We start from the raw sequence: 18,313 nt of genomic DNA, 5'->3' as shown, positions 1-18,313 counted from the left end.
ACTTTGGTGTGAAAAGTGCAAATCAATCCCAGAACAACAGCAAAGGACCTTGTGAAGATGCTGGAGGAAACAGGTACAAAAGTATCTATATTCACAGTAAAACAATTCCTATATCAACATGACCTGAAAGGCCGCCCACCAAGGAAGAAGCCCTGCTCCAAAACCGCCATATAAATGCCAGACTAAGGTTTGCAACTGCACATGAGGACTAAGATCTTAGTTTTTGGGAAATATCCTCTGGTTTGATTAAATAGAACTGTTTGGCCATAATAACCATCGTTATATTTGGAGGAAAAAAGGGGAGGCTTGCAAATTGAAGAACACAATCCCAACCGTGAAGCACTGGGATGGCAGCATCATGTTGTGGGGGTGCTTTGCTGCAGGAGGGACTGGTGCACTTCACAAAATAAATGGCATCATTAGGCAGGAAAATTATGTGGATATATTGAAGCAACATCTCAAGACATCAGTCGGGAAGTTAAAGCTTGGTCGCAAATGGGTCTTCCAAATGGACAATGACCTCAAGCATACTTCCAAAGTTGTTGCAAAATGGCTTAAGGACAACAAAGTCAATGTATTAGAGTGGCCATCACAAAGCCTTGACCTCAATCCTATAGAAAATTTGTGGGCAGAACTGAAAAATTGTGTGCGATCAAGGAGGCCTACAAACCTGACTCAGTTATACCAGCTCTGTCAGGAGGAATGGGCCAAAATTCCACCAACTTATTGTGGGACGGTTGTGGAAGGCTACCCGAAACATTTGACCCAAGTTAAACAATTTAAAGGCAGTGCTACTGAATACTAATTGAGTGTATGTAAACTTCTGACCCACTGGGAATGTGCTGAAAGAAATAAAAGCTTAAATAAATGATTCTCTATACTATTATTCTAACGTTTCACATATACACATACATATACAGTTCGTACCATAGTACGTTCATCTCTAAGAAACAGAACGGTTCTCCTTCCTGAGCAGTATGACGGCTGCATGGTCCCATGGTGTTTATACTTGCGTACTATTGTTTGTACAGATGAACGTGGTACCTTCAGGCATTTGGAAATTGCGCTCAAGGATGAACCAGACATGTGGAGGTCTACAATTCTTTTTCTGACTCATTTCTTTTGATGTTCCCATGATGTCAAGCAAAGAGGCACTGAGTTTGAAGTTAGGCCTTGAAATACATCCACAGGTACACCTCCAATTGACTCAAATGATGTCAATTAGCGTATCATAAGCTTCTATAGCCATGACATCATTTTCTGGGAATTTTCCAAGCTGTTTAAAGGCACAGTTAACTTAGTGTATGTAGACTTCTGACCTACTGGAATTGTGATACAGTGAATTATAAGTGATATATTCTGTCTGTAAATAATTGTTGGGAAAATTACTTGTGTCATGCACAAAGTAGATATCCTAAACGACTTGCCAAAACTACAGTTTGTTAACAAGACATTCGTGGAGTGGTTGAAAATCGAGTTTTAATGACTCCAACCTAAGTGTATGTAAACTTCTGACTTCAACTGTATATGTATCTATTTTTTTTTTGTTCTTCGATATTTTCTGTAGATTCATGAGGCAATGCAAATGTGATGTGACAGTTAGTTATTTTCGATATTTCATTTAAAATATATATATATATATATATATATATATTTAAAGAAATATCGAGTAAAAAGAAATCTATGTCAGATAGTGTAGTGGCAAGAGGAATTTAGAAAATAAATTCTTTGCTATCCCTTTTCCTTTCTTTCTGTGGCACCAAATGTTTGCATAATAGGCTACTGGTAATGTTACTAGGACCACGTTCAGTTGCAAAATTATTCCTTATTCATCATGATAGAGAGGCATGTTCGTTCCACATAGCATATTTCTATCATAACGTTCAAAAACATTGCATCCTGCTGAACGTGCCATGTTGTTAGCTATAGCTATCTAATGAGGTAACATGACTGAACAAGGTGTAGCCTAAACAAATGGTTAGCGGTCCGGTCCACAAGTAGCCTAGTTTTAGAATGGCCTGTGATATGCTCTATGAATGTAAAATGCGGCCCGCCAATGCACGATAGAGAGAAAAAACCTAGCGCTGGAATTATTGGTCATATCTTTGGAACTGTAAGTGCTAGAATCAAGCTGTTTTCTCTGAAGAAAATATGAAATGGCTTTGAAATGCAGTGGGGAAAGTGCGAGGGTTGAGAGAGACTACAATTTTTTTTAAACGATTCAATACTCAAGGGAAAGAAAAACATTGCTAGACTGTTGTATTATTATTCAACTCAATGCTGCAATTGTTTTTAATTTCCTCATAAAGCAGCTTGTGTTTCTTAACCAGGCAAAGGGTAGCCAACTAGAAGGCTGGTGATGACTGATTAGCTACGCGGAACCAAGATAGTCGCCTGCATGATGTTCCTAATCAGAGGCAGAGTCTGTCTTTTCTGCCCACACTCATCACTTGCTCCCCCGCAGCTCACCAGATGATACAGGCTAGGCTGTGTATACCGGGTGAGGAGTGTCCTTCCCACTGCTGAACAGAACTGCGCTGCACATACTACTAACATTAAATGTGCTATCACTGAAAAGCTCTCAATCTATCCAAAAACTCATGTCCAGTCCACTTACTATTCAGGTTTTAGTCACAGAGATAATTTCGTCTTGTCTCTTTTTAGTCAACTTAGATTACATTTGCCACTGAAAATTAGATGTATGACGAATATTTTTGTCATTATATTTGTTGACAAAATGAACACTGCAATAATCTGACCTTGGAGGACAGTAAGGGTGCTTGGAAACTCTCTAATGAAGTTGCTTCCAGGAATCATGCTGCTTCTATGCTGCTGACCAACAGCCTCTAGTCTCGATTTACACCCCGGTTCTGCTCTTCTCTCTCTCCTCTCTTTCCCATCCTCTCTGTCTCATTACACCATCTCTCTCTTTCTCTCTCTCTCAATTCAATTTCAATTTAAGGGGCTTAATTGGCATGGGAGACATATGTTTACATTGCAAAAGCAAGTGAAATAGATACAGTGTTGTAATGATGTGCAAATAGTTAAAGTACAAAACTGAAAATAAATAAACATAAATATAGGTTGTATTTACAATGGCGTTTGTTCTTCACAGCTTGCCCTTTTCTTGTTGCAACAGGTCACAAATCTTGCTGCTGTGATTGCACACTGTGGTATTTCACCCAATAGATATGGGAGTTTATCAGAATTGGCTTTTCAAATTCTTTGTGGGTCTGTGTAATCTGAGGTAAATATGTGTCTCTAATATGGTCATACATTTGACAGGAGGTTAGGAAGTGCAGCTCAGTTTCCACCTCATTTTGTGGGCAGTGTGCACATAGCCTGCCTTCTCTTGAGAGTCAGGTCTGCCTTCAGCTTCATCAATAGCAAGGCTTTGCTCACTGAGTCTGTACATAGTAAAATATTTCCTTAATTTTGGGCCAGTCACAGTGGCCAGGTATTCTGCCACTGTATACTCTCTGTTTAGTGCCAAATAGCATTATAGTTTACTCAGGTTTTTTTGTAAATCCTTTGAAATGTGTCAAGTAATTATCTTTTTGTTTACTCATGATTTGGTTGGGTCTAATTGTATTGCTTTCCTGGGCTCTGTGGGGTCTGTTTGTGTTCGTGAACAGAGCTCCAGGACCAGCTTCCTTGGTGGGCTCTTCTCCAGGTTCATTTCTCGGTAGGTGATGGCTTTGTTATGGAAGGTTTGGGAATCGTTTCCTTTTAGGTGGTTGTAGAATTTAACGGCTCTTGTAGTGGCCTGATTCTGCTCTGCATGCATTATTTGGAATTTTACGTTGTACACTGAGGATATTTCTGCTGAATTCTGCAAGCAGTCTCAATTTGGTGTTTGTCCTATTTTGTGAATTCTTGGTTGGTGAGTGGACCCCAGCCCTCACAACCATAAAGGGCAATGGGTTCTGTAAGTATTTCTTGACAGATCTTAATAGATATGTCGAATTTTATGTTATTTTTGATGGCATAGAACACCCTTCCTGCCTTGACTCTCAGATTGTTCACAGCTTTGTGGAAGTTAGCTGTGGCGCTGATGTTTAGGCCGAGGTTTGTATAGTTTTTTGTGTGCTCTAGGGCAACGGTGTCTAGATGGAATTTGTATTTGTTGTCCTGGCAACTGGATCTTTTTTGGAACACCATTATTTTTGTCTTACTGAGATTTACTGTCATGGCCCAGGTCTGACAGAATCTGTGCAGAAGATCTAGGTGCAGCTGTAGGCCACCCTTGGTTGGGGATATAAGCACCAGATCAAGCAGTAGACATTTGACTTCAGATTCTAGTAGGGTGAGGCCGGGAGCTGCACACTGTTCCAATGCCCTCGCCAATTTGTTGATATATATGTTGAAAAGGGTGGGGCTTAAGCTGCATCCCTGTCTCACCCCCCGGCCCGGTGGAAAGAAATGTGTGTGTTTTTGCCAATATTAACCACACACTTGTTGTTTGTATACATGATCTTATAATGTTGTATATTTTTCCCCCAACACCAATTTCCATACATTTGAATAGCAGACCCTCATGCCAAATTGAGTCGAAAGATTTTTTGAAATCAACAGAGCATGAGAAGACTTTGCCTTTGTTTTGGTCTGTTTGTTTGTCAATTAGGGTGTGCAGGGAGAATATGTGGTCTGTCGTATGGTAATTTGGTAAAAAGACAATTTGACATTTTCTCAGTACATTGTTTTTTGCTGAGGACATGTACTAGTCTGATGTTAATGATAATGCAGAGGATTTTCCCCAGGTTGCTGTTGACCCATATCCCGCAGAAGTTATTGGGGTCAAATTTGTCTCTACTTTTGTGGATAGGGGTGATCAGTCCTTGGTTCCAAATATTGGTGAAGATGCCAGAGCTGAGAATGATGTTAAAGAGTGTTAGTATAGCCAATTTGAATTTGTGGTCTGTATATTTTATCATTTAATTTAGAATACCATCAACCCCACAGTCCTTTTTGGATGGGAAGGTTTGTATTTTGTCCTGTAGTTCATTCAATGTAGTTGGAGAATTCAGTGCGTTCTCATAGTCTTTAATAGTTGATTCAAAAATGTGTATTTGATCATGTATATGTTTTTTTCTGTTTGTTCTTTGTTATGGAACCAAAAAGATTGGAGAAGTGGTTTATCCTTACATTTCCGTTTTGGATAGATAACTCTTCGTGTTGTTGTTTCTTTCGAGTTTTCCAATTTTCCCAGAAGTGGTTAGACTCTATGGATTCTTCAATTATTTAATTTGTGATGTGCTGTTCCTTCTTTTTCCGTAGTGTGTTTATGTATTGTTTTAGTGATTCACCATAATTAAGGTCTGGGCTCAGGTTTTCTGGGTGTCTATGTTTTTGGTTGGATAGGCTTCTCAATTTCTTTCTTAGGTTTTTGCATTCTTCATCAAGCCATTTGTCATTGTTGTTAATTTTCTAAGGTTGTCGGCTTGAAATTTGATAGGGAAGCTGAGAGGTTAAATATACGGGTTAGGTTTTCTACTATCAAGTTTACACTTTCACTATTACAGTGATACCAGGAAATTGCCTAGAAGGGATTGAATTTGTTGGTGCCTAATTGTTTTTTGGTAGATCTATATGTCATGTGCGTCGTAAGGATAGGACCAAGGCGCAGCGGGTAAAGTGTTCATACTTAATTTATTTGAAGAACACTTTTAACAAAACGACTAAACAGTTCCATAAGGCACACAGGCTATACAGAAAATAACCACCCACAAAACACAAGTGAAAACAAACCCAACTAAATATGGCCTCAAATTAGAGACAACGACAACCAGCTGCCTCTAAATGGAGGTCATTGCCAAAAACCCAACCTGGAAAACTAGATATACACATAGAAATAGAAAATATAGAACATATATAGAACCCTGACCAAACTACAATGACAAATAACCCCTTTTACTGGTCGGGACGTGACAGTACCCCCCCCCCTAAAGGTGCAGACCCCGAATGCACCTAAAAAAATAACAAATAAACACAAAACAACCCCAAACTTAAACAAAAGGAAGGAAGGGTGGCCACCGTCAACAACGGTCCCTGTGCTACAGCCCCCCTTCCCAATCCTCCCACCCGTTCAGAAGACCCTAGGCTGGGAAGCGTCGCCAGAGCCTCCCGGCTGAGGAGCGTCGCTGGAGGCTCCGGGCTGAGGAGCGTCGCTGGAGGCTCCGGGCTGAGGAGCGTCACTGGAGGCTCAGGGCTGACGAGCGTCGCTGGAGGCTCAGGGCTGAGGAGCGTCACTGGAGGCTCAGCGCTGAGGAGCATCGCTGGAGGCTCAGGGCTGAGGAGCGTCGCTGGAGGCCGAGTGCTCACAGCAGGCACTGGCTGTACCGGGTTATGGAAGCGCACTGGAGGATGAGTGCGGGGAACAGGAACAGGACGTACTAATGGTAGAGTGCTCACAGCAGGCACTGGCTGTACCGGGTTATGGAGGCGCACTGGAGGGTGAGTGCGCGGAGCAGGAACAGGACGTACTGGACTGGGCAGGCACACTGGAAGCCTGGTGCGTGGGGCTGGGGCTGGCTTTGGAGGCGCCAGACTAGTAACACGCACCTCAGGGCGAGTGCGGGGAGCAGGAGCAGGATGTACTGGACTGGGCAGGTGCACTAGAGGCCTGATGCGTGGGGCTGGCTTAGGAGGCGCCAGACTAGTAACACGCACCTCAGGGCTAGTGCGGGGAGCAGGAACAGGATGTATTGGACTGGGCAGGTGCACTAGAGGCCTGATGCCTGGGGCTGGCTTAGGAGGCGCCAGATTAGTAACACGCACCTCAGGGCTAGTGCGGGGAGCAGGAACAGGACGTACTGGACTGGGCAGGCGCCCTAGAGGCCTGGGGCATGGGGCTGGCTTTGGAGGCGCCAGACTAGTAACACACACCTCATGGCTAGTGCGCGGAGCAGGAACAGGACGTACTCTACTGGGCAGGCGCACTAGAGGCCTGATGCATGGGGCTGGCTCTGGAGGTGCCAGACTAGTAACACGCACCTCAGGGCTAGTGCGGGGAGCAGGAACAGGACGTACTGGACTGGGCAGGCGCACTAGAGGCCTGATGCGTGGGGCTGGCTTTGGAGGCGCCAGACTAGTAACACGCACCTCAGGGCTAGTGCGGGGAGCAGGAACAGGACGTACTGGACTGTGCAGGCGCACTAGAGGCCTGATGCGTGGGGCTGGCTTTGGAGGTGCCAGACTAGTGACACATAACACGGTGCTTGCTTGATCCGTCGCTCCCCATAATAAGCACGGAGAGTTGGCTCAGGTCTCCATCCTGACTCTGCCCAACTCCCCGTGTGCCCCCCCCCCCCCCCCCCCCCAAACATTATTTGGCCTCATGTAGCTCCCTTAGTTTCCTCTCCCAGAAACGTCGTTCTGCCCTTGCTGCCTCCACTTCTTCCCATGGACGGCGATTCAATCCCTTTTGGATCTCCTCCCATGTCCAGGATTCCTTGCCGTCCAATATTTGCTCCCATGTCCATTCTTGCTGCTCCTTCTTCCGCTGCTTGGTCCTCTTTTGGTGGGTGGTTCTGTCATGGGCGTCGTAAGGATAGGACCAAGGCGCAGAGGGTAAAGTGCTCATACTTAATTTATTTGAAGAACACTCAAAACAAAATAAACAAAACGATGAAACAGTTCCATAAGGCATACAGGCTATACAGAAAATGACCACCCACAAAACACAAGTGAAAACAAACCCAACTAAATATGGCCTCCAATTAGAGACAACAACAACCAGCTGCCTCTAATTGGAGGTCATTGCCGAAAACCCAACATAGAAATAGAAAATATAGAACATAAACCAAAAACACCGAACCACACAAAACAAACACCCTCTGCCACACCCTGACCAAACTACAATGACAAATAACCCCTTTTACTGGTCAGGACGTGACACTATAGCATTTACATTTACATTTTTTTACATTTTTACATTTTTACATTTTAGACATTTAGCAGACGCTCTTATCCAGAGCGACTTACAAATTGGTGCATTCACCTATAATATCCAGTGGAACAACCACTTTACAATAGTGCATCTAAATCTTTTAAGGGGGGGGTTAGAAGGATTACTTTATCCTATCCCAGGTATTCCTTGAAGAGGTGGGGTTTCAGGTGTCTCCGGAAGGTGGTGATTGACTCCGCTGTCCTGGCGTCGTGAGGGAGCTTGTTCCACCATTGGGGTGCCAGAGCAGCGAACAGTTTTGACTGGGCTGAGCGGGAACTGTGCTTCCTCAGAGGTAGGGAGGCGAGCAGGCCAGAGGTGGATGAACGGAGTGCCCTTGTTTGGGTGTAGGGCCTGATCAGAGCCTGAAGGTACGGAGGTGCGGTTCCCCTCACAGCTCCGTAGGCAAGCACCATGGTCTTGTAGCGGATGCGAGCTTCGACTGGAAGCCAGTGGAGAGAGCGGAGGAGCGGGGTGACGTGAGAGAACTTGGGAAGGTTGAACACCAGACGGGCTGCGGCGTTCTGGATGAGTTGTAGGGGTTTAATGGCACAGGCAGGGAGCCCAGCCAACAGCGAGTTGCAATAATCCAGACGGGAGATGACAAGTGCCTGGATTAGGACCTGCGCCGCTTCCTGTGTGAGGCAGGGTCGTACTCTGCGAATGTTGTAGAGCATGAACCTACAGGATCGGGTCACCGCCTTGATGTTGGTGGAGAACGACAGGGTGTTGTCCAGGGTCACGCCAAGGCTCTTAGCACTCTGGGAGGAGGACACAAGGGAGTTGTCAACCGTGATGGCGAGATCATGGAACGGGCAGTCCTTCCCCGGGAGGAAGAGCAGCTCCGTCTTGCCGAGGTTCAGCTTGAGGTGGTGATCCGTCATCCACACTGATATGTCTGCCAGACATGCAGAGATGCGATTTGCCACCTGGTTGTCAGAAGGGGGAGAGGAGAAGATTAATTGTGTGTCATCTGCATAGCAATGATATGAGAGACCATGTGAGGATATGACAGAGCCAAGTGACTTGGTGTATAGCGAGAATAGGAGCGGGCCAAGAACAGAGCCCTGGGGGACACCAGTGGTGAGAGCACGTGGTGCGGAGACAGATTCTCGCCACGCCACCTGGTAGGAGCGACCTGTCAGGTAGGACGCAATCCAAGCGTGCGCGGTGCCGGAGATGCCCAGCTCGGAGAGGGTGGAGAGGAGGATCTGATGGTTCACGGTATCAAAGGCAGCAGATAGGTCTAGAAGGATGAGAGCAGAGGAGAGAGAGTTAGCTTTAGCAGTGCGGAGAGCCTCCGTGACACAGAGAAGAGCAGTCTCAGTTGAATGCCCAGTCTTGAAACCTGACTGATTAGGATCAAGAAGGTCATTCTGAGAGAGATAGCAAGAGAGCTGGCCAAGGACGGCGCGTTCAAGAGTTTTGGAGAGAAAGGAAAGAAGGGATACTGGTCTGTAGTTGTTGACATCGGAGGGATCGAGTGTAGGTTTTTTCAGAAGGGGTGCAACTCTCGCTCTCTTGAAGACGGAAGGGACGTAGCCAGCGGTCAAGGATGCGTTGATGAGCGAGGTGAGGTAGGGGAGAAGGTCTCCGGAAATGGTCTGGAGAAGAGAGGAGGGGATAGGGTTAAGTGGGCAGGTTGTTGGGCGGCCGGCCGTCACAAGACGCGAGATTTCATCTGGAGAGAGAGGGGAGAAAGAGGTCAAAGCACAGGGTAGGGCAGTGTGAGCAGGACCAGCAGTGTCGTTTGACTTAGCAAACGAGGATCGGATGTCGTCAACCTTCTTTTCAAAATGGTTGACGAAGTCATCCGCAGAGAGGGAGGAGGGGGGGGGAGGGGGAGGAGGATTCAGGAGGGAGGAGAAGGTAGCAAAGAGCTTCCTAGGGTTAGAGGCAGATGCTTGGAGTTTAGAGTGGTAGAAAGTGGCTTTAGCAGCAGAGACAGAAGAGGAAAATGTAGAGATGAGGGAGTGAAAGGATGCCAGGTCCGCAGGGAGGCGAGTTTTCCTCCATTTCCGCTCGGCTGCCCGGAGCCCTGTTCTGTGAGCTCGCAGTGAGTCGTCGAGCCACGGAGCAGGAGGGGAGGACCGAGCCGGCCTGGAGGATAGGGGACAGAGGAAATCAAAGGATGCAGAGAGGGAGGAGAGGAGGGTTGAGGAGGCAGAATCAGGAGATAGGTTGGAGAAGGTTTGAGCAGAGGGAAGAGATGATAGGATGGAAGAGGAGAGAGTAGCGGGAGAGAGAGAGCGAAGGTTGGGACGGCGCAATACCATCCGAGTAGGGGGAGAGTGAGAAGTGTTGGATGAGAGCGAGAGGGAAAAGGATACAAGGTAGTGGTCGGAGACTTGGAGGGGAGTTGCAATGAGATTAGTGGAAGAACAGCATCTAGTAAAGATGAGGTCAAGCGTATTGCCTGCCTTGTGAGTAGGGGGGGAAGGTGAGAGGGTGAGGTCGAAAGAGGAGAGGAGTGGAAAGAAGGAGGCAGAGAGGAATGAGTCGAAGGTAGACGTGGGGAGGTTAAAGTCACCCAGAACTGTGAGAGGTGAGCCATCCTCAGGAAAGGAACTTATCAAGGCGTCAAGCTCATTGATGAACTCTCCAAGGGAACCTGGAGGACGATAAATGATAAGGATGTTAAGCTTCAAAGGGCTGGTAACTGTGACAGCATGGAATTCAAATGAGGAGATAGACAGATGGGTCAGGGGAGAAAGAGAGAATGTCCACTTGGGAGAGATGAGGATTCCAGTTCCACCACCCCGCTGGCTCGATGCTCTAGGGGTATGCGAGAACACGTAGTCAGACGAGGAGAGAGCAGTAGGAGTAGCAGTGTTATCTGTGGTGATCCATGTTTCCGTCAGCGCCAGGAAGTCTAGGGACTGGAGGGTAGCATAGGCTGAGATGAACTCAGCCTTGTTGGCCACAGACCGGCAGTTCCAGAGGCTGCCGGAGACCTGGAACTCCACGTGGGTCGTGCGCGCTGGGACCACCAGGTTAGAGTGGCAGCGGCCACGCGGTGTGGAGCGTTTGTATGGCCTGTGCAGAGGAGAGAGAACAGGGATAGGCAGACACATAGTAGACAAGCTACAGAAGAGGCTACGCTAATGCAAATGAGATTGGAGTGACAAGTGGACTACACGTCTCGAATGTTCAGGAAGTTAAGCTTACGTTGCAAAAATGTTATTGACTAAAATGATACAGTACTGCTGGCTGGTGGAGTAGGCTAGCTAGCAGTGGCTGCGTTGTTGACTTTGAACGTGTAGCTGGCTAGGTAACCTCGGTAGTTTCAGTACTACACCTTGTCATGATACAAAGCAACTTTGTAGCTAGCTAGCTAACATAACACTAATCAAGACGTTCCTTGTAGTGTATTTAGTTTCAACAATGCTGCTCGTCGGTAATAGTTGGCTAGGTTAGGAAAAATGGCGTCGCGGGGGACGGAAATAGCTGGCTAGCTAACCTCGATGGCTGGCTAGCTAACAATTATCAATTAACAATTATCAAGCTATGACAAAGACAACTAGGTAGCTAGCTAGGTAACACTGCACTAGTCAAATCGTTCCGTTGTAAAGTATTAGTAACTACAGCGCTGCTAGTCGGTAACGGTTGGCTAGCTGGCAGTGGGTTAATGATGACTAGGTGTGTTGAGTAAGTCTGGCGCCGCGTCGCGGCTGGCTAGCACACCTCATTTCTTAATATTATTCAGTTCCTTTGGCTTTGATGCCTTGTGATTAAGCATAACTCTCTCATTTTGTTGAGATCTGATATGGGTGTCAGTGGACTGACTTTGAACGCTCTAAGAGACTCTGGGTTGAGGTCAGTGATAAAGTAGTCTAGAGTACTACTGCTGAGAGAAAAGCTATAGGTGCACCTACCATAGGAGTCCCCTCGAAGCCTACCATTGACTATTTACATACCCAGCGTCTGACAGAGATACAGGAATTGTGACCCATTTTTGTTTGTTATGTTGTTGTAGTTGTGTCTAGGGGGGCATATGGGGGAGGGAATGCTGTCACCTTCAGGTAGATGTTTCTCCCCCTGTGTGCTGAGGGTGCCGAGTTCTTGTCCAGTTCTGGCATCTCTCTCGCTCTCTCTCTCTCTCTCTCTCTCTCTCTCACTCTCTCACTCTCTCACTCGGAGGACCTGAGCCCTAGGACCATGCCTCAGGACTATCTGGCCTGATGACTCCTTGCTGTCCCCAGTTCACTTGGTCGTGCTGCTGCTCCAGTTTCAACTGTGCTGCTTGCGACTATGGAACTCTGACCTGTTCACTGGACGTGCTACCTTGTCTACCTGCTGTTTTCGACTCTCTCTCGCTACCGCACCTGCTGTCTCTAACTCTGAATGATTGGCTATGAAAACCCAGCTGACATTTGCTCCTGAGGTGCTGACCTGTTGCACCCTCTACAACCACTGTGATTATTATTATTTGACCCTGCTGGTCATCTATGAACATTTGAACATCTTGGCCATGTACTGTTATAATCTTCACAGCCAGAAGATGACAGGCCACCGCTCAGAGCCTTGTTCCTGTCTTCGTTTCTTCTGCGGTTCCTGCCTTTCTAGGGACTTTTTCCTAGCCACCGTGCTTCTACATCTGCATTGCTTGCTGTTGGGGTTTTAGGCTGGGTCTCTGTATAGCACTTTGTGACATCGGCTGATGTGAAAAGGGCTTTATAAATACATTTGATTGATTGATTGATTGATTTAGGTCGCCACAGACTAGTACTTGTCCCTGAGCCTGGAAATTGTTGCTCTCCCCCTGTAGGATGGAGAAGCTGTCATTGTTAAAGCATGGGGATTCTATTGGGGGGATATAGGTAGCACACATAAGGACATTGTGTGCTACCATTATACATTTCTAGCTAGATGTAAAATGTTCCCGTTTTGACTCATTTAAAAGAGTGGGTTAGGTCTCTTCAATACCAAAGTATTATACCCCCTGAGTCTCTTCCGTCTTTTACACCTGATAGCTTGGTGGATGCGACTACCAGCTCTCTGCAATCTAGAGGGCAACAAGTGGGTCTGTCTCCTTTATACCATGTTTCTTGTAGGATGACAATGTCTGTATTTCCAATTTCTTTGATGAAGTCTGGGTTCATGCTCTTTAGGCCAAAGGCAGATGACCTCAGACCTTTTATATTCCAGGATGAGATAGTAAAAGCTTTGTGTTCCATAGTGTCTAGTGTTGTTTTTATGTGGACTCATTATCGCATTGTGTATAATGTGATAATGAGTATTTTTCAAGTCCCAGATCGCAGAACTGTTTTGTGATGTCATGCTCTTTCATGACTTTATAGTACAAAGGTTTCTCTCTCTCTCTCTCTCTCTCTCTCTCTCTCTCTCTCTCTCTCTCTCTTATTCTCACTCTCTCTATTTTTCACTATCTCTCTCTCCCTATATTGAGAAACATAAATCCTGTATGTACATTGAGCAGTGTGTCCCATACTGCACCTGCAGGTAGAACACTTCTGTGGAAAGGGTTCTACATGGAACCCAAAAAGGTCCTACCTTGAACCAAAAGGGTTCTACCTGGAACCAAAAAGGGTTATTCCCAGGTTCTCCTATGGGGACAACCAAAGTACCATTTTAGATTCTAGATAGCACCTTTATTTCTAAGTGTAACAATACAATTCACAATTAATCTGAAATAGTCATTATCAATTATTGATGGCACAATTACTGTATAACCATGTAACTGACGGTTATGCCCCCATTCCTGCAGCAGCAGCACCTATAGAAATATAATACATCAAATAGGCATAGAAGCTCTAACCCTGGCAATTTGACTGGTAAGCTCATGGGTGAACTCACAATGGCTGTCTGGTATTGTGATGAAATACTTTCCATGGTAATGTAGAATTTTCATTCAAATGATACTAACGAATGAGGCTCATGCAATGGAATGCAATTTTTGTAATGGCAGTTGAGTTGAATCACCAAATCACAGCACACATTGATGGGTACACTTCCTGCTGTTAAGTCCTGCTCTGCTACGAGGTCGAAAATATACATATCATCTTCAACCTAGCTTTGCTCCTATGGGTATACTCGCAATGGCCGCCAAGCCACCCATTATGCCAACAAGTCCACCCATTATGCCAACAAGTCCACCCATTATGCCAACAAGTCCACCCATTATGCCAACAAGTCCACCCACTATGCCATTGACTTGAATGGGGACGCCTGTCCTATTCATTCTATTTAAACGGCAACACATGAAGCCAGGAGTGGAGGAGAGGAGAACATGCGTCTTAAATTATTGTATATATATATATTTAATATTCCAATGGTTATTGCGGTTACTGCGGTCATTTGGCTGGCCAATAACCATCATCCAAAGTTCCATGACCATCACAACCCTATTACCAACAAGAAGTTACTCCCTGTCTTGATCATCATTTATTTGTTATAATAATGAATATACAAGATATGAAAGTAGAAAGAGTACATTTACGTCATTTAGCAGATGCTCTTATCCAGAGCGACTTACAAATTGGTGCATTCACCTTATGATATCCAGTGGAACAACCACTTTACAATAGTACATCTATATCTTTTTTTTTTTGGGGGGGGGGGGGTTATAAGGATTACTTTATCCTATCCCAGGTATTGCTTAAGGAGGTGGGGTTTCAGGTGTCATTCATGTAGTACACCCTTGCATTTCTGGCAAACACCTTTGCTGAGAGTTGCCATGGCAATAGGGCCGTTGAGATTTGCACAATTTATCGATCATTTTTGTATAACACTTCAACCTCTGAGAGTTCCTAATTCACAGTTTAGAGTTTGAATGATTAAATGGGAAAGGGAAAACATCATTTGATGGATGGGAAGTGGAGAGGGAAGGGAGCCAGGGAGGGGGGGAGGGAAGGAGGGATTGAAACAAAAAAATGTAGGAAAAATAAATAAATAAGAGAAACATTAAAACCAAGAGAGTAGCTGCAGTCAGACTGAGAGAGAAAGAGTGAGGAAGAAAGAGGAGAGAGAGAGAAAAGCAGCCATTTTCTCTTCCTTTTTCCCTTCATAAGCTAGCCTCACCATCCATCATGGTTACAGCCTGTGAGGAGGATGTCCGACTCAGGGCTGTGTGTGGATGTGCCCGCACACGTGCACGTGCTAGTGTCACCTCTCTCCCCTTTCTTTCTCTATCTCCCCCTCTCTTTCTCTCTCTTTCTCTTTATGCATCCCATCTCTCCCTCTCTCTCTCTCTCTCTCTCTCTCTCTCTCTCTGGAAAGGTAGCCGTATTTCTCCTTTGCTTACTGGTTCACAGACACCAGACAAAAGCACTGGAGCCTGACCCACCTCACTCCTCCTCTCTTTCTCTCTATCATCTACCCTGTCACTCTCTTTTTCCCTCTCCTGCCCATTTTGCTATCTCTTTCATATAGTATATACGTAAAGCTGTAAATCACCCATACGTTTACCCCAATATCCATATCTCTAGACCTCATTTCTATCTTTGAAGTGTGGTCAAAATGAATAAAATAAGATTTATTGACAATCAAGTTCATGGCATGATTCACAGTATTTTCCCTCTTTCACTCCCTTAGTCTTCCTTCCTTCATACCTTTCCTCTCCATAGATTCTCCTCCCTTTCTCTCCCCCCTTTCAGGCTGAGCTGTGAGGTGGTCATGGTGGTTGGCACCACCATGGTTGTGTTAGTGTTCCCTGTGTGGCCTGTCAGGGCTAGAGGCCTGGACTCAATCATGCTACAGTGGGAGACATAGGTTCATGGTTCAGACCCTGACTACACATCCACTAGAGCAGTTTACAGTCACAGTAAAACTGGTGTACCAACGGCATGCCAATGTCAAACAGTCATGGAAACATCTGTAACTTAGGGACTGGTATGAATATTGTTAGGGTGTGTGTGCGTGTCTGTGTCTCTGTGTGTGTGTGTGTGTGTGTGTGTGTGTGTGTGTGTGTGTGTGTGTGTGTGTGTGTGTGTGTGTGTGTGTGTGTGTGTGTGTGTGTGTGTGTGTGTGTGTGTGCGCGCACGCATGTACGTGGGTGAATGTGTGCTGCTGACACATTGATTTGTGAGGAAGTGTGTGTGTGTGTGTGTGTGTGTGCGCGCGCGTGTGTGTGTGTGTGTGTGTGTGTGTGTCTCTGTGCGTATAGTCGCTCTGTGTCAGTGTGTGCTTGGCACCAAGGTGTTTTGCCTGGCCTGATGAACCCTGACAGTCTAACAGTGGTCCATCTGCATAATGCCTTCTCCCTCCATTATGAGCCCAGTCCCTGCTGACTCAGGTGCTAAGTGCTGTTTCGCCCACACTTAAGATGGAACACTGCAGCTTCATTAGCATCTAAAATGGGTATTTTCCACAGCGATACTAACAGAGCACAACAACTCACTGGCGCCCTTAGGGTGACCCTGTTGTCCTTAATTAAGGAGTATGGCTAAGGCTGTCAGAGTTAATGTCTGTGTGAATTGTAATAGGGATTGTGTGTGTGTGTGTGTGTGTGTGTGTGTGTGTGTGTGTGTGTGTGTGTGTGTGTGTGTGTGTGTGTGTGTGTGTGTGTGTATGTGACCAGTGATGAATACATGTATTGATCAGGCATTGGCATTTGTGCCAATCAGGAGTAGTTGATGGTACAATAATACTGGCATCACTCTAGATGGATGGGCCAAAAACAATGATTATTTTGCTGCCTAAGTAAAATGTTGAATGAAAGCAATCCCTCAAGTAGGCTTCAAGTGGGGCAAACAGGCTCAGTTGATTATGCCAACACTAAATGGAACAAATAATGTGATGGCCCCCAATTGAGAGATTTGTCTCAAATTAAGACATCTTTGTGTGTGTGGTTTTGTGTATTTCTATTGAATTTGGAATAAAGAGATTCACCCTTGACCTGTCTGATATTTACCTTAGCCCTTAATGGCAAGGCAGTGAGCTGTGTGTTTCTATACCTTAGCCCTTACTGGCAAGGCAGTGAGCTGTGTGTTTCTTTACCTTAGCCCTTACTGGCAAGACAGTGAGCTGTGTGTTTCTATACCTTAGCCCTTACTGGCAAGACAGTGAGCTGTGTGTTTCTATACCTTAGCCCTTACTGGCAAGACAGTGAGCTGTGTGTTTCTATACCTTAGCCCTTACTGGCAAGGCAGTGAGCTGTGTGTTTATTTACCTTAGCCCTTACTGGCAAGGCAGTGAGCTGTGTGTTTCTATACCTTAGCCATTACTGGCAAGGCAGTGAGCTGTGTGTTTCTTTACCTTAGCCCTTACTGGCAAGGCAGTGAGCTGTGTGTTTCTATACCTTAGCCCTTACTGGCAAGACAGTGAGCTGTGTGTTTCTTTACCTTAGCCCTTACTGGCAAGGCAGTGAGCTGTGTGTTTCTATACCTTAGCCCTTACTGGCAAGGCAGTGAGCTGTGTGTTTCTTTACCTTAGCCCTTACTGGCAAGACAGTGAGCTGTGTGTTTCTTTACCTTAGCCCTTACTGGCAAGACAGTGAGATGTGTGTTTCTTTACCTTAGCCCTTACTGGCAAGGCAGTGAGCTGTGTGTTTCTTTACCTTAGCCCTTACTGGCAAGGCAGTGAGCTGTGTGTTTCTATACCTTAGCCCTTACTGGCAAGGCAGTGAGCTGTGTGTTTCTTTACCTTAGCCCTTACTGGCAAGGCAGTGAGCTGTGTGTTTCTATACCTTAGCCCTTACTGGCAAGGCAGTGAGCTGTGTGTTTCTATACCTTAGCCCTTACTGGCAAGGCAGTGAGCTGTGTGTTTCTATACCTTAGCCCTTACTGGCAAGGCAGTGAGCTGTGTGTTTCTATACCTTAGCCCTTACTGGCAAGGCAGTGAGCTGTGTGTTTATTTGAAGTTAAAAGGTTTTACTGTGTGTCTATGATATAACAAACATGGATATACCCACACCCAAGCACACACACGCACACACACACACACAGACACACACACACAGAGGCTGAGTTTGCAGTGAGCTTATGTCTCAGGGGACTGCATACAGACAGTTGTTTGAATGATATTAAATATTTAGCTTGAACTTAATGTAACTATTTACATTTGAGAGCAGGCACTGTTTCTGGGGCAGAAAGCCAGTCTGTAAATCATATTCAGTTTGCCCAGTCATTTCATAGATTGTTTTACATCCATTATGTCCCTTCCCCAATCCCAGCATCCTGTCCTTTGGGACCAGCAGGTCCTCTCTCTCTTTGTTTTTGGTAATTTCATGCACTGTAGGACAAAAGCGTTGACATATTTACATAGTTACATAAGACCCTTTTTTCTCTCTTTTTTGCAATTGTTTAAAAAAATATAAATTACTAACCTAATTTACATAAGTATTCAGACCCTTTGCTATGAGACTCGAAATTGCACTCAGGTGCATCATGTTTCCATTGATCACCCTTAGAT

This window comes from Salmo salar, chromosome 05, assembly GCF_965601325.2.
Source record: "Salmo salar chromosome 05, fSalSal1, whole genome shotgun sequence".
Taxonomy (NCBI): domain Eukaryota; kingdom Metazoa; phylum Chordata; class Actinopteri; order Salmoniformes; family Salmonidae; genus Salmo; species Salmo salar.
The sequence above is the reverse complement of the archived record's forward strand: the minus strand, read 5'-3'. Positions refer to the sequence as shown.